Source organism: Neovison vison, chromosome 13 (assembly GCF_020171115.1).
Source record: "Neovison vison isolate M4711 chromosome 13, ASM_NN_V1, whole genome shotgun sequence".
Taxonomy (NCBI): Eukaryota; Metazoa; Chordata; class Mammalia; order Carnivora; family Mustelidae; genus Neogale; species Neogale vison.
Window position 1 is genome coordinate 15,951,684 of NC_058103.1, and position 16,362 is coordinate 15,968,045.

Genomic DNA, 16,362 nt, shown 5'->3' on the forward strand with positions numbered 1-16,362 from the left:
GGAATTTGGACCCGGTCCTGTGGCTCCAATCCCTGAATTCTTAGCCGCTGGGGAGAAAAGACAAGCGAAAGCAACATCCCCTACAGCCCTGCAGAGCGATGGGAGCCCTTCACAAAGGACAGGAGGGCCGCTTTCCATTCCAGACCTGGCCCTGCTGGATCCTGGGCGTTGGGAGAGCTGGCTTCCCGAGGGGCTGTTCCCTCGGCGTCCCCTCCTCTGCCATCATCTGCCAGGCCCGGGTTTCTCCTTGGCCCTTTCCAGCTTCCGGCCCTTTGCGCCAGGCCAGGTCGCAGGGTCAAGAGCCCGCGAGCCCTCTATTTACTGTTTGGTTTCCATGGTGACACGTAGGCGCCGTCAGCGCCTCCCGTCACAGGCCCCGCAGCGCGGCCCCCACCCGGCGCCGTGACGTCTGCCCGCCGCTTCCGCTCTGCCCATATTTGGCTTCGCCCGCGAGCCGCGGGTGGGGAGGAGGCTGTGAGCCGGCCTCCCGCCTCGTCCCGCCCCCTGCTCCCGGCCACGCCCCCGCGGGGTGCTGGCGCGAGCTGTGTGTCACGCGCCCCCCGCCCCCGTCCCTTCCCGCAGATCCGAGGTGCGGCGAGGGACGGGGGCGTTAGGGACCCCTAGAGAGGGCGTGGGTGATCGGATGAGCTCCGAGGGCTCCAAACATTCCTTGACTCTTTGGGGCTGCAGGCAAGATTGGCGGCTGTCTCACCCGTCCCGGCCGGGTGAGCTCGGTTCACGATTTTGTCACTCGGTGCCGGAAATCAGGGAAACAGCCGTCCCCAGCCGAACCCTAGTTTATATTTTATAGGCTCGAACTGCAAATTCTCGCCCATGGCGCGGTGGAAAGCTCTGAGGCTCTGGGATCAGTGCTGCCCCTCGGGGGATAAGTGACCTTGGGAAGGTCACTTCCCTTTGCCCAGCCGGCCGGCTAGAAAGAACTGGTGGGGGTGCGGGGCGTGATCGCGCTGTTTGCAGCAGTCTCAGGTGTGTGAGGGGGGTCGTCCGTCACCTTAGAACTGTCCCCTATCCCCGGGCGTCATGGAATGCCCGTGAAGCTCGCTGAAGACCCCTACAATTCCGATCCTGACAGTAGCCGGAATTGGGTGGCTCTTGCAGCCTCGCTGGGCTGAGGCGCTTAATTCACTCAGTTAACGGATGACTGAATGGATCCCAGGCAAATTACCTTCGGATTTCACCTTCCTAAATCCGGATCCCCGCAATTCCTCTTGCAGGCGGAAGGAAGAATATTGCGATGATTAATAACCGCGCAGCAGGGTTGCTGAGGTAAAGCGATTTGCAGATGTAAAGGGCAATAAGCATTCCTGGGAGGAACCCAACGAGATTCCAGAAGCCTCGGCGGGAGCCGTGGGTGTACGCCTCCAGGCCCCGAGGGCGGGGGCGAGGGGGGAGGCGGGCAGTGGCGCAGAGGCCCCTGCGGGGGACTGACTGCGGGCGCGGGGCTGACTCTCCAGGGGGCTCAGTCGCGCGCCCCTCCTCCCGCCGATTCCCCGGCTTCTCTGGCCAGAGGACTGCGTGTTTTCCAGAGCATCAGAGCTGGAACGCACAGCGGACATTTCCCCCTACTCCAGCCTTTCCGTTTCACAAATGGGGACACTAAGGCTCCGAGAAGTAGGTTCATCCTTCCAAACGTGCACAGCTGGTTGGAGACAGAGGAAGACGAGGATTTCTGGCTTCAAACCAGAGTCCTTTCCGCCTCACCTCTAACCCCAGTGCTCTTGTGGCTTGGGGACCCTGCTGCTTGGCTCCGGTGGTGGGGTGTGCAGTAGAGCCAAACACTGGCTTTGGGCCTCCTAAAGGACGCCAGTGGGACACCTGCTCCTCCGCACGGCTCACAGCCTGACCCCAGGACCTGCAGTGATGGCCAGGAGGTGTGAACTGCCAAAGCCACAAATACGCCTCCTTACAGGGGGTTGGAACAGCTTTTCTCGTCCAGAGAACCCGAGTTGGCTGTCCTGAAACCAGTCTTGGACCAGCAGCTGGTCGTTCTTCACAGTTACCCAAGCCCTGCATGAAGCTTTTCGCAGCCAAGACAAGAGCAGAAGGCACGGAGTCCGAACCCGTGGGAACCCCTTTTTGCGCACTGGAAGGTCTTTTCAGTGGCACATAGCGGTTAGATTCTGTAGGGAATGTCTCTGTCTCTCTTCCCTTTCCGTCCCAACCACTTCCTCTTACATCTCACATTCTATTTCTTCCCTAACTTCTAGACCGAGTACGAAGGCAGCTCAGATTGAGAAGACCCGGCCTCAGAGATCCCCAGCGGCTGGTTAGAGGAGTCTGGGATCCTTCCCCTCTGATTGTACTCGGAGCTAGAGCGGTAGAAGCGGCAGCTCTGCCCCCTGGTGGACATGGGAGGCACAGCGCCCTTCTCCAACTCAGAAGCCCCACCGTGGTGCTGCAGGAGAGGAAGGAAGCCCTCTTTGTTCCCTCTGATAGAGCAAAATTTGGCACAGGAAAAATAATCCCTTTCTGGCTTAATTCTGAGGATCTGGTCAGTTTGGATGCAGAAAAGATTTGTATTGTTTCTCTTGCCTGGACTCTGCCGTTCCTTCATGCTATCCAAACCCTACCCCTTTTCCAACCCGTTTCAAGTTCCACCTCCTTCATAACAACTTTTCTGACTCTCCTCGCCTATATGTCTTCTAAATACATTGGTGCACAGACCCAGCATGCAGAGTGCACACTTACATATGTCTTCAGTGTTGTTTCCTTGAGGGTGGGAAGCAGGTTTTGTGTCTTCGTGTTTGTAGACTCCATGTTGCACAGCACAGGGCTGGGGACAGAAACTGCTCTCAGTAAGCTCTTGCTGATTAATTGGTACATTAATTAACTAATCTCTGCAAACACAAACTCTAAGCCTTTGCTTCGACAGACCTTCCAGAACTGTCAGATCTTTGGGGGACTCTAGATAGTGACCTAACCAAATACCGCCTTGCACAATGAGTAGTTCCACAAAGCTAGTTTCACAAGAGAACACCACCAAGACCCAGAGAGGGATGAGGAAGTTCGAAGCAGACTCTCAGGGAGAGACTCGGAGGGAGGAGGGTGGCCATGTGGAAAGGCCGAAGGACAAAGAATTTGGAGGGAGAGGCCTCTGCTCCTGGGCTCAGAGAGGCAGCCCAAGCATCCATCAGCCCGGGCCACATGCTGTGTGGCTTTAGGCAAGCTTACTCCCTCTCTGGGTGTCAGTTTCTCATCTGTATAAATAAGTACCCATCTCCTAGCAATAGGAGGAGGATAAATTGAGTTGCTATTTGCCAAGTGCCAGGCACAAAAGTACTATATGACGGTTTGTAAATGAATTTTCCAGCTCAGGTGTCTTGAAAATGGGATGGGATACGATCTCTTAAGTTGGTTCCCTTCGCACCAGCCTTCCAGGACAGCACATGAACTTTGGGGTCGGGCAGGCCTGAGTTGCCGCTTGTCTCTGTTAGCAGTTGTGTGACTTTGGGAAAATTGCTTTACTTCTTGGAGCCTCGGTGTTCTCTTCTGTGAAATGAGGATGATTGTGTCCACCTCAAAAGACTGATGTGTGTGCTGCACGCTTGGACAGTACGTGGCATAGAGGAGCTTTATAAACAGAAGTGGTGGTTATTGCGGACCAGAGGAGCCATACGTGGAGGAGAAGAGGGTCTCTAAAATCTATGACGTTTTGAGAAAGAGAACATATAGAACGGGAAGGAGGCCAGCTCAGCCCCAGAGCCTGAGGTTTGCGGCAGGCGGGGGAGGCCCTGGGTTTGGGCCATGACTGGATATCACAGGCGCTGAAGAAACCCAGAACGGTTTGACTTGCACATCAGCTCTAGGAACATTTTCTGCCCGAGGCTTGTGCTGAGGGTGTGGACCCGGTGGGGCTAGGTGCCAGCTATAGGCCCTTCTGCTCTCCTTCCCAGGAGGACGGTAGTAAGACAGGGCGTGGGCAGGGTGGGCCTCGGAAACCTGTCGTCGTCGAGCGTGCGTGTGTGGGAATGGCCCAGAGACATCCTGCCCGGTGACCCGGACTTCCAGGACCGGTGCGGCCCTCCCTCGCGGCAGAACCTGCCCGCACAGCTCCTTGACGCTGCCATTCCCAAACCTGTCCCAGGACACCCGGACTGATTGCCCGCAGTTCTCCAAGGGCCGTGGGAAGGAGGGTGATGGTAGTCCTGAAGCCAAATTAACCTTACTTCCCTTCAGCTGCAGGTGTGGAAAAGCACTAAATGGGATATGCAAATGCTATTTGTATTCCTCTGAATTCTTTTCGAAGTTGGGGTGGGGGGGAAGGTTGCAAAATCCCAACCATGATGGGGTGTTGCAATCCCAAGCACGCTGGGAATCACTCTTATGGTCCTCATGCTGGTTGGCGCTTGTGCCCTGTGACCCACAAGGGGCTGTGTGCTCCCCGATGGTGGGGTCTGTTCTAAGAGAGTCACTGTTCTGGGATCCCAGACACAGTCTGAGACCTGGACAGATGCACATTAGGGGCTGTTTGGGGATGACATAGGAATCTGTAAGCCCCATGCCACACTCCTATTTCTCGTGCTAGGTTGGGCTAGCATCTAGAGTAGCACTCAAAGGAAAAAATTATCTGTAAAAAACCCAAACAAACAGGACCTATCAAGAGTCACGAAGTTGCCAGTATTAGTTGTCTGTGGGGGAAGAGGGGATGTGTTTTTCTTCTTTTTGCTTGTTTGTGCATTCTTGTACTTGTTTTACTTGTTTTTGGCAAGTACCTATTGCTTTTGTAAGAAGAAGAGATGTTTTTTTAAATGTTCCCAGCAGAGCAATTTGGTTTTTTTTTTTAATAGATAATAAATGGGAAGTTTCAAACCACCCTCTGATTTTTTGTTGTTGTTGCTGTTCCTCTCTTTCCAAAAGAAAGAGATGCTCCTGGTGTGAAACCTTTTGACAATTCAATCAAAATAAAGAAAAAAAAAATCACCTGTAGTCTCATCACAGAGATAATGACTGTCATCACTTTTGATTCTACCTTTCCTGTTCACTTTAGTTTTCAGTCTTTAGTTTTTATGCTGTGGTTTTTATGAAAATAGGACCATGCTGTAATAACGTGGTGTAATCTGCTTTTTCTACACCAGAGATCATGAACATATTTTTCTGCGTGATCGGATTTAATCGCCAGTTACATAGAATTCTGGTTATAAACATCCCAACAATTTAACCAATTCTGCATTGTTGAAACAGAACCTCTGGGCGGTTTCTACATTTTTTGCTGTTATAGACAAGGCTGCAAATATCTTCGCAACTCATCTTTTTGCGCATCCAAGATTATTTCTTTTGGGGGTGGGCCGAGGGGGTGCTCCTTCTCAAGGCTTTTGAAATACCGTTGAGCCTCACACGGTAGACTGTGCAGGCCCGTCACAAAGGGGAAGGTCATATTGGCTCACCCCGTCTTGAGCTGTGTAATTGTAAAAATTATTTACCTTTTCGGCCCTTCAATTTTTTCAACTATAAACCGGAACCATAGCAGCTAATGTAGTTAAGACGGTTGCCAGGACTGGCTCTAAAAAACATGTCCCCAGGGCACCTAGGTGGTTCAGTGGGTTAAGCCGCTGCCTTCGGCTCAGGTCATGATCTCAGGGTCCTGGGATCGAGTCCCGCATCGGGCTCTCTGCTCAGCTCTCTGCCTGCCTCTCTGCCTACTTGTAATCTCTCTGTCAAATAAATAAATAAAATCTTTAAAAAAAACAAAAACAAAAACAAAAACGTGTCCCCACTAGGTTGAAAGCTCTACGAAGGTAGGAACAGGGTCTGTTTTTTGCTCACGATTGTGTCCCTGATGTCCAGGACATAGTAGGTATTCAGTAAGTATTTATTAAAACGGAAGAAGAAACCAGTTGCTTTATGACCTGTAAAACGCTTTTATATCCCTCCTGTGGTTTCGGTCTCATCGTGATTGACGCTGGCTGACTGGCTGAAGGAACAGGAGATCGGGGGCTGGGAGGGATGCCTTAAACCAGTTCCTCTTCCCCCCCTCGTTTCCCTTGAGCAAGTGGGCTTCCCTTTCTCAGACTAGAAACTTGAAATTAGTGCTTCTTAAACCTGATGTTGTATATCAGTCATCTGGGGATCTTCTTACCATGTGAATTGTGATCACGGGGGTCTAGGATACTCCCTAGGGTTGGGTCCGAGATTCTGCATCTCTGGTAAGCTCCCAGGTCAGGCCCCTGCGGTTGAAGAGCGAGGCTTTCTATTCCAGGCGCCCTTGCGATGCTCACGCTTAAGGTTGAGTCGCTTCGCCCTCTGTCGGCCACTGGCGGGCATTGCAGTCCTTGACCAAGTAGAAAAGGAGAGCCCCACAGGGATTTTGTAAGTTGCACAAAATTTTGGCGGGACAAGATCTGCTAAAAGCAGATGGCACACAGATTCAGAAAGCAGTAGGAAATGTACTCCTAAGAATGCACTCTGGAGGCACCTGGGTGGTGTGAGCAGACTCTTGATTTCCGCTCAGGTCCTGATCTTAGTCTTTTTTTTTTTTTTTTTTTTTTTTAAGACTTTATTTATTTATTTGACAGAGAGAAATCACAAGTAGATGGAGAAGCAGGCAGAGAGAGAGAGAGGGAAGCAGGCTCCTTGCTGAACAGAGAGCCGGACGCGGGACTCAATCTCAGGACCCTGAGATCATGACCCGAGCCGAAGGCAGCGGCTTAACCCACTGAGCCACCCAGGCGCCCCCTGATCTTAGTCTTGAGATCAAGCCCCAAGTGGGGCTCCAAGCTCCATGGGGAGACAGCAGAGACTCTCTCTCCCTCTGCCCCTCCCACTCATGCTCTCTCTCTCTCTCTCTCAAATAAATAAATAAATCATAGAAAGGAAAAAAAGAAACCACTCTGTAAAGGATCCTGCATGTTGAGGCCAAAAATGCCCTGAACCTGAAGGATGTTAGGGCTGAGGGGGATCCCGACATTCAGCTAGGGAGCGCTTTCCTTTTTTTTACCACTGTTTCCTCCCCCCCCCCTTTTTTTTTAAAAGAAAAAAGCAGCAGAGGACTTTCTTCATCAGGGCTGCATAATGACTTTTAGGAGCCTAGGCGCTTGGCCTGTGGGGCTTGCTCCTTTATAAAAATTAATTGAAAATTGTATTTTATGATTGTACTGGTATGAAGACAAATATGGTAACACATAGAACGTATTGTAATTTTTCGATGCAAAAGTTAATTTTTTGGGTTCTGTCTCTCAACCCACTGTGATTTCTGTCTGTCAAATAAATAAAATCTTTTTTAAAAAAGATTTTCAAAAAAGATTTTATTTTATTTTTTAAAAATATTTTATTTATTTATTTGACAGACAGAGATCACAGTAGGCAGGGAGGCAGGCAGAGGGGGTGGGGGGGAAGCTGGCTCCTTGCTGAGCAGAGAGCCCGATGCGGGGCTCCATCCCAGGACCCTGGGATCATGACCTGAGCTAAAGGCAGAGGCTTTAACCCACTGAGCCACCCAGGCGCCCCAAATAAATAAAATCTTAAAAAAAAAAGAGAGAGAGAAAGAGAAAGAAAAGAGAAGAGAAGAGAAGAGAAGAAAAGAAAAAAATGAAAAGAAAAAAAAAAGAGAAGAAAGCAATTCCCCCTTTAAAGCAGCAAGGAGCAAGCAACTGGCTGGAGTAAGGGCCCCTAGCCAGAAGAGGGTGCTGTTCCGCGGGAACAAGATTTGGTATAAGGAACCGCGGGATTCTTTCTGCAGGGTTTCGAATTGAGAATTTGCATCTCTGGACTTTGCTCTAAACTCTGAGATTTAGGTGATCAAATAATTCTAAATTCTTTTTTTTTAAAAAGATTTTATTTATTTATTTGACGGAGAGAGACAGTGAGAGAGAGCATGAGCGAGGAGAAGGTCAGAGGGAGAAGCAGACTCCCCGTGGAGCTGGGAGCCTGATGCGGGACTCGATCCTAGGACTCCAGGATCATGACCTTAGCCGAAGGCAGTCGTCCAACCAACTGAGCCACCCAGGCGTCCCTAATTCTAAATTCTTACATTAACTCTTCTATTCTAACTAGGAAAAGTGGGTAAAATGTAGTTTAGTTCCTCTATTTCATGTTCTCTTAATGTTTTAGTCACCTAATACAGATATAATTATTTTTTGGGAGAGCAGAGCTTAAAACAGCAACCAGTTTATTATATCTCATGATTTTTGTTAGTTAGGAATTAAGACAGGCATTGGCCAGGAGATTCTTCTGCTCAGTATGGCAAAGACTGATGTCCTCTGTGTTTTCATCTGGAAGATGAGCTGGTCTGGAGGGTCAAAAACAGCTTTACTCAAAGGACACAGGTGCAGTTTTCCATTTCGTGTGGTTATTTTTGTGTCTGTCACCCTCCCTGGTCCAGAAGCTACCAAGGGGCTGGAACTGTGTCTGTTTCTATCACTTCATCGCTAGTGGCCAACACAGTGCCTGGCCAATTGAGGCTTAGTAAATATTTGTTAAATATTTGTTCAATCAATGATGTAATTTTCATAAAGAGTCTCAGGATCCTCAGAACACAGGCATTGGTAGGAGTTGATGATCGTAGTAGCTCGCTAAATGCCAGGACTAAGCTAAGTACTCTACACCCAGGCTGGTTGGCATAATTTATCCCATTTTATAGAAGAGAGGCTAAGGCTCCTGACTCAGCTTCAAAGGGTAACATACAAGACCCTTGTAGATCACGAATCAGAGAATCAGGTAAACTCAAGAGCTCCGGAGGCCAAGCCAATTACCAAAATGAGCTCTTTGGGAGAGAAAAACCTGATGAAATGACAAAAGGCAAGGCAGTCTGTTTTCAGATTGGTCACAAACGATGTTCCAGATTCCTGCTTCTACAGTTATCCAAATAATAGAAGCAAAACCATTCCAAATGTTGAGGTGAAAATTCGCTTGGACGTCTATTGCCACATTCCCCTAAACTGTTCCTCCAAAATCCACATGTTCCTTCTTCTTCCTGGTTTTAAAAATTAATTAATTCATTATTTTAAAAGATTTTACTTATTTATTTGAGAGAGAGGGAGAGAGAGAGAGCGAGCAGGACAGACAGCAAGCAGGGGGGAGCAGCAGGCAGAGGGAGAAGGAGAAGCTGACTCCCTGCCCTGCAGGGAGCCCCTGCGGCTGGGTACCCGGACCATGGGATCATGACCTGAGCAGAAGGCAGCGGCTTAAGGGACTGAGCCCCCCAGGCGCCCCTGGTATTATTTACTTTTGATGTTAATGCCCAGCTGGGCTGTTCTGTCAACGTGGTGTATCGTTGCTTCTGTTTTATCAAACAAGCGGGCCTTCAGTCACGAGGGTGGCGTCACAGACCCAAGGCGTGTTAGTAAGAGTGTCAGAGGGATCAGAGCACTCATGGATTATCTGGTGCCTTGGCTTCCCACCGGCTCTTCTAGCTCTCAGTACTGCGATGGGGAAATACCCCAGGGCGCCAGGAAATTCCTGCCTGGGCAGGGAGCTGCCATCCCCGTCGGTATCCCGGGGAGTCTAAACCCAGCCCCCAGCAGCCAATCAGCGGCGGCGCGGCCTCAAACGGACAAGCAAAACCAAGCCCTGCAAAAGCAGCTGGAACTTGAACAAACAGATTTGGGTGAGGCTGGGCGGGGAGTCAGGCCTGGCGTCATCCAGGCTCTGGGCCAGGCCGTTGTCATGGTGACAGCCAGCCCGTTTACCAGCGGGCCGCGGAGCCAGTTTTCTGAGGGGGAAGCCGAAGGAGGGGGGCTGGGGTGCCCGAGGGGGCCTGTGCTTCTGCAAGTAATAGAAACCACGGAGGAGGCGCTCCCAGGGAGTAGTGTCTTCTCAAAAGAGCCCCATGGGCGCCCGGGGTGGGGGGCGGGTGTGGGGTGGCTGCAGTGGGCTGCGAGAGGCTGGCCAGCCTGGGAGGGAGGGAAGTGGCTACCGAACCAGCAGAGAGGCCTCTGGAAAGACTGGAAGGCATTCCCGGCAGAAAGGATTTGCAGCTGTGTTAGCTTTCTTGGCAAAACATGAATTGAAGTAGATCATAGAGTTCTTTAAAACACAAACAAAACAAAAGAAAACAAAACAACAACAACAGCACACAGGCCAGTGGATGAGAGGGAGTCTTTGGGACTGTCAGGGGTGGACCGTAAAATGCCTTCCGTCCCTCTCTAGAAGCTTTTTTCCCTTTTCCTTCCCTTCCCTTTCCTTGTCTTCCCTTCCTTCCTTTCCCTTCCGTCTTCTCCTTTCTTCTTTCCCCTCCCCTCCCCTCCCCTCCCCTCCCCTCCCCTCCCCTTCTCTCTTTTCTTCTTTGCTGATGTCCACAAGTCAAGTAATTACTTGGAGGAGAAGAGGAACAAACAGCGCTCCGTGTAAAACAAAACGTTAGAAAACATCTGCTTTGCAGGGCAGGGCCTGCGAAGTGCTGGTGTCCACGAGGGCAGGTTACTTCAGGATACAGAACAGACACCTTCCTGCCCTCAGAGGCATCTCCTATGCGGCTGCTGTGTGCCACTTGTGTCATTAGGTGGCAGAAAGAGAGGCTCCTCTAGGCTCAGTGTTCTGGCCTGTGAACATCTGGATAATTAATAGTCTGGCACTTGACCCCCCACCCCCAAATAGGCATTCTTTCTGGCTAATGTGCCATATTAGCAAAATAAATGCAGTGGAGGAAAGAATTGTGGTGCAGCCTCCAGAAATCCCGCTGCCAAAGAGCCTGCCTCGCCAATGGATAAACACAGTGTGAGTCCTCCTGTGTGAGGTCCCCAGCACAGTCACATTTGTCGGGACAGAAAGTGGAAAGATGGTTCCCAGGGGCTGGGGAAGGGAAGGAGGGAGTTAGTGTCTAATGGGTCCAGAGCTTCAGTTTGGGAAGACGAAAGGTTTCTGGAGAGGGATGGTGGTAAGAGGAAGTGAATGTGCTTAACCCCACTCAGCTGTACACTTGACAGTGATTAAAATGGTAAAATCTGTGTTACATAGATTTCACCACAATTTATTTTTATTATTTTTAAAGATTTTTATTTATTTACTTGACAGAGAGAAAGCAGGAGCGAGCATAAGTACGGGGAGAAGCAGAGGGAGAAGGAGAAGCAGATCCCCGTCAAGCAGGGAGCCCAATGCGGGGCTGGATCCCAGGACCTGAGCCGAAGGCAAACGCTTAGTTGCAGGCATCCCAGATTTTACCACAATTTAACATGTCTCAGTTAAAGGCTGCCTTCTTGTAGTAGGAGACGGTGGCATTTGTTTGATGGCTGATGCCCAGGTCTTGCTGGTTCACCTCTGTGAGCGTGAGCTGTGACATCACAGGGAGAACTGATGTGTTCCTTCGGCCAGTAATGGGGAATGGATATGCAAGCAGCAAGTGAACAGAAAGGCACCACAAGAACATGAAGTATGGGGGCGCCTGGGTGGCTCAGTGGGTTAAGCTTCTGCCTTTGGCTCAGGTCATGGTCTCAGGGTCCGGGGATTGAGTCCCACGTCAGGCTCTCTGCTCAGCGGGGAGCCTGCTTCCCCCTCTCCCTCTGCCTGCCTCTCTGCCTCTTTGTGATCTCTCTGTCATATAAATAAATAAAATCTTAAAAAAAAAAAAGAACGTGAAATATGGTTAAGATATTATTTCGAAACTCCTTGTTAAGGCACCCGAATATTGGGGGCAAGTTGAAAGGGGTGGGGTATGAAACTAAGCAAAGGATGATATTTAGCAACTGCAGAAACTGGAGAAAGCCCAAATACTGTAGAAGAAGAGACAAGAACTTGGGGCTCCTTCTCCGGGACCAGAAGGTAGGACCGACATGGGCTATCACAGCGATTTAAAATACTTCTCCCTTTTGCTTTGCCTAAATTGAGAAACAAGTTAAGCCCACCCATCAGGAGGAAATGAAACGAAATGAAACAGTGTCAAAACATCACCTCTCAGATTTCACGAAGGGAAATGTACAGTTACAACATGCACTGGGTCAAAGTTTATGGGATCTGGAACCCAAATGTACTGGTGGAACTCAAGTCAGCATCAGTTTCATTAACGGTTAACAATGTAGCCAAAACAGCCTTTTTTTTTTTTTTCCTGACTTGAAGAAATACTCAAAGAAATTCATTATCATGACCACCACTTGCCCAACACTTTGTGTTAGCATCTATCAGCATGGGTCAAGCGCTCGTCTAGATGCGTATTCTATCTTTTCATTTCTTATGATGACCATACAAAGTAAATCTTTGTGGATAACCCCATGAGGGTCATGGTTAGCAGTTTGTTCTTTCTGGTTCTTTGTTTCCTCATCTATAAAATGAGAATAATGTTACAGCCAGAGCACTGTAACAGCTCTCCCCAATCACACAGTTGGTAAGTAGTAATGTCAGGATTTGAACTCATGTCTGACTCCAGAGCTGTGCAGCAGGACACCACACTACACTGGAGAAGACACTATTGCTGAGAAGCTTCGGAAACACAATTGGCAATGACTCTTTTGCTCTAGGAGCAATTTGAATGAACAGTTGGTAAATTGCTTTATCATGACATTGTATGACATCCCATCGACATATAGTGGCAAAGAGCGACGAGTACCATGAATGTGTCTTAGCAGGGGTCTGGCTCTAAAGTTGGATGAAACAACCAAGTACAGAGTATGAAAGTGTTTGACTGTGTTATGTATGTGTGTGTGTGTGTTGTGTCTTGTGTGTCTTGTATGTTTTATTCTCTCTGTTGTATGTTGTATGCATTATGGATGTGTTATGTATGTTATATGTATATTACATGTATATGAATGGGTTGTGGAAGTGAAGGAGACTTGCCTGATGACTGATTTCTTCAACACTGAAGATCAGACATCCCAACAGCTAACACTTGATTGGTGCTTGCTCTGAGCCAATTTCTATCAATTTAATGATTATTTAGATTTGAAAGGATTGTTATCAAAATCTTATGTTTCACACCTGTGAAATCTGTACAGGCAAAATGGTTTCATTGATTTGTTTCCTCTAAAACTGTGGACTAGCTAGAGATGACTAGTGTCTATGGATCAGACGTTCTTTGGCATACGAGGACAGACTGTGATTTATTTGAGATAGGATGGATTTCTGTCTCTTGTCTTTCTTTAACTGCCTTCCTGGTGACTGTCACTTCAAAGTTGAGGATAACAGAAAGAGGTCTTTGGTAATGCCATTCAAGGTGGAGGAGGAGACTGAACCCGTTACTATAGCAACATAAAGACAGTGGTCCATCCATCCATCCATCCATCCATCCATCCAAAGTCTACTGAGCACACACAAACTCAGGGATGAATGAGATAAAGTAATTTCTTTTGTGGAGCATTTATTCTAGTGGAGAAAAAAGACATCACACAACTGAATAAATACAAACAATAGAAGTCTAGACAGAGATAAGGGCTATGAAGAAAATAAGGTATGGAAAGAGGAGAGAGAGTGGCATATTTTACATAGTGTGGCCACAGGGTCTACAAAGTGGTTAATCTAATTGTGTAAAGAATTGTCTTAAACATCCCAAGTCTAGACCCCACTCTCAGTGGACTGCTTTCTTCTTGTTCCCCTTCTCCCACAGGATCTGAGGGTAGCCCATGTCCCCAAACCCTCAGCTGCAGAATGGTGGTAAAAAAGGGACATTTAGGCACAGGATAAGGAAAAGGTGAAGCTAGATCCTGGGGAGGAGAGCAAAGAGTTTGAGGGCTTGGGGGTCCGTGAGATGAAGGGTGAGTGGTTGTTCATGGATTATCTACTCAAAGCCATTCCTCTTCTCCCCACCTCCTGCCAGCACTTATATTTGCCTTCTGGATTTGGGTGGGATGTCAAGGGTGTTCCTGACTGGCCTAACAGTCGGCATCATCTCAATCCTTTTACCTCTGTGATCAGTTCAGAATGGGAAGTATGAAGTGTGACCCTTGAGTCTTCTGATGGATATGGAAGTGAAGTTCTCTCCCCTCCTGGTGTAGACACAGGTACGGGTAGTCCTGGGTCCATCTCGTGACCTTTATGAAGCCATCCTGAGGATGAAGCCAACACATGGAAGGGAACAGAGAGCAGAGAAGTGAAGCCAGACTCCCAGTTGCTCTTGAAACACACAGCATTGGATTTTTCCCTTTGTGAACCAATTCATTCATTCAAAATATTTTGAGTGCCTATTATATGCTAGACATTGTTCTACATGTTTGGGGCAAAAAAAAAATTCTTGTCCAGTTTTTGTTGGCTTTTCTTTTCTTAGCATGGGAGGAGTGGTGGGCAGATGATCATCAGAGTCAGTCTGCCTGGGTTTAAATCCTGATTTCACCACTCTGTGGCTGTGTGACGCTAGGCAAGTTATTAAACCTCTCTGTGCATCAGTTTCCGCACACAAAAAGGATATCATTCTAGTGCCTACCTCATAGGATTGTTGTGAGGATTAAAGGAGAGAATGTGAAGGGTGTGGGACAAGACTGGGCATGAGGTATGTGCTGGGTGCAGGACCTCTGATGGGCCACCCAGGCCACACTTTGAAAATGGAGGACTTATTTCCCCCAGCCACGGGGAATGCTTTATAAGTACTGCCCCAGTGGAAGATGACCATGTTGCCCCAAGGGTAGGGCCTCTTTCTGGGGATCGTCTATATCCCATAACTGATCAACTCAAATCAGGACCTTTCTGAAAGGTCACACTGGTTCTGGAACTCTCCCTAGGGTTGGTGGAGGTCTTTGTTGGGCTTCCGTCTCAGCTCAGCTTCTCCCTCTACCCAATTCTGCTTCTTTCCCCTCCCTTCCTGCTGATGTTGATCCAAACAGCACATGTGTCGCTGCTGGTCTCTGAGTTTCTTCTCAGGAACCCAACCTATGACTCAATAAATGTCAGCAGTTACCCTCACCCTCATCCTCACCCCAAACCATCCTAAGTCATAGAGAAAAGAAGAGAAAGTGTGGAAAGGGACTAACTTGGAAAGGGCGACCCTGCAGGGCAGCACAGAATGGCTAGAATGAAGAACCCAAACTTTTTGTGGGGCTGAAGTGTTGTTCAGCGGAGTGGGGGAGCCCTTCTCAAATTCTCGTCCTCAGTTCTGGATTGGAAGGGGTGACTTGAACCTTAAGCAGAGCTCTGTGTATGAGCTTGACTGATCAACAGTAAGATTTTTTATTTCTTAATGGACTGTACCACTCTCTCCCCTCCAATATTCAGGGTGTAGTACAAGGTTACACTTTTACCTTGTTCAATTTCCTGCCATGGCTATTCTGGGAATCTGGCAAGCACTTTTCACATATAAATGCTCAGCTTTTAGGGCTGTGATGGGTGGACCGGTTGGAAAGGGACGGAGGCTCCTGGTTTTATAGTCGCATGGGGCTGGGAGTTTGCTTTCTTGAATCTGGAGAGCAATCGGGACACTGGTATTCACAGGCTGACTCTGCCAAATGAAAACCAGGATTGTGCGCTCACCCTGCTCATAGCTTTGCTGGAGGGGGGAGCTTGTTTCTGTCCTCCGGCTTTTTCAGCCAAACTGATGGTGACATGGAAAGCAAACTGATTGCTAAGGGATTCAGCTGAACCCCGCAGCATCATTCAAGGGCCCACCACAGGCAAGCACGGTGTGTGTGTGTGTGTGTGTGTGTGTATGTGTGTGTGTGGTGAAAGAGAGAGAGGGAGAGAGAGGAGATAAGCCATGTTGCCAAACAACACATTACCCGGCACAACGGATTCAGAACCAGGCAGACCAGTGCCCAAAACCTGAGTTGAGATCTAGTCCTGTTGCTGAAGGATGTGGTTTTATATTCGGGTGACACAAAGCTCTGGGGACCAGGGGGTAGGAGATGGCAACTCAGGAAAAGGGAGCTGTCTGGTTTGTCGTGTTATTTATGAATATTCAATTTTGCTCTGGAAAATGAGAAACAGTAAGTATAGAAGCAAGTAGCTTATGAGATTTTTAAGACAGAATAAATAGAATATATATGGGTTGAATATAGATCAGATGAGAACGTTACTTATAGACAAAGAGTGAGAAGACCAAGTAAACCTTAAATATTTATAAGGCGTGGATCATGTCTTCTCTAGACAGAAGCGACATCACTTCTAAGTTGGCCACTCAGAGGTGACGCCCCAAGAAACACAGATAAAACCCAAGCTGCTCAGCAGATTCTTGGGGGGCTGCAGTGTGAACATGTATACTGGGCCCCAGTCTTCCCAGTAGAGGTGGTTTGTACATTTCCTTCAAGCGCTCCCTCCAGCCGTTCCCCTCGGCTTGCCCTCATCGCTGACCTCTGCAGCCACACCAGCGGGGAGAGAACAAGACGGAGAATGTGATGTGACCCGGGATTCAGAAAAAAGGATCCTTCTACCTGCTGGCCGTGATCCCGCGTGTGTTCACCCATCCTGTCTCTTTGCCTCGCTTCTTTCCAGTGAATGTTCTAACTGGATGAAATAAAGGCCGTGATTCAAGCATCTTCGTTTGGCCCGTGAGCCCTT

At 48.7% G+C, this 16,362-nt stretch overlaps 1 long non-coding RNA gene and 1 other non-coding gene across 2 annotated transcripts; both read left to right on the forward strand.

Annotated features, from left to right (window-relative positions):
- The first annotated feature begins 733 nt into the window (after positions 1-733).
- Positions 734-2,710, forward strand: LOC122893870. Its single transcript, XR_006381705.1, has 2 exons — positions 734-1,287; positions 2,229-2,710. It is a non-coding gene; the product is annotated as an uncharacterized LOC122893870 (long non-coding RNA).
- A 7,692-nt stretch (positions 2,711-10,402) lies between these two features.
- LOC122894741 lies at positions 10,403-10,530 on the forward strand. Its single transcript, XR_006381813.1, has one exon. It is a non-coding gene; the product is annotated as a small nucleolar RNA SNORA17 (small nucleolar RNA).
- The last annotated feature ends 5,832 nt before the right edge of the window (positions 10,531-16,362 follow it).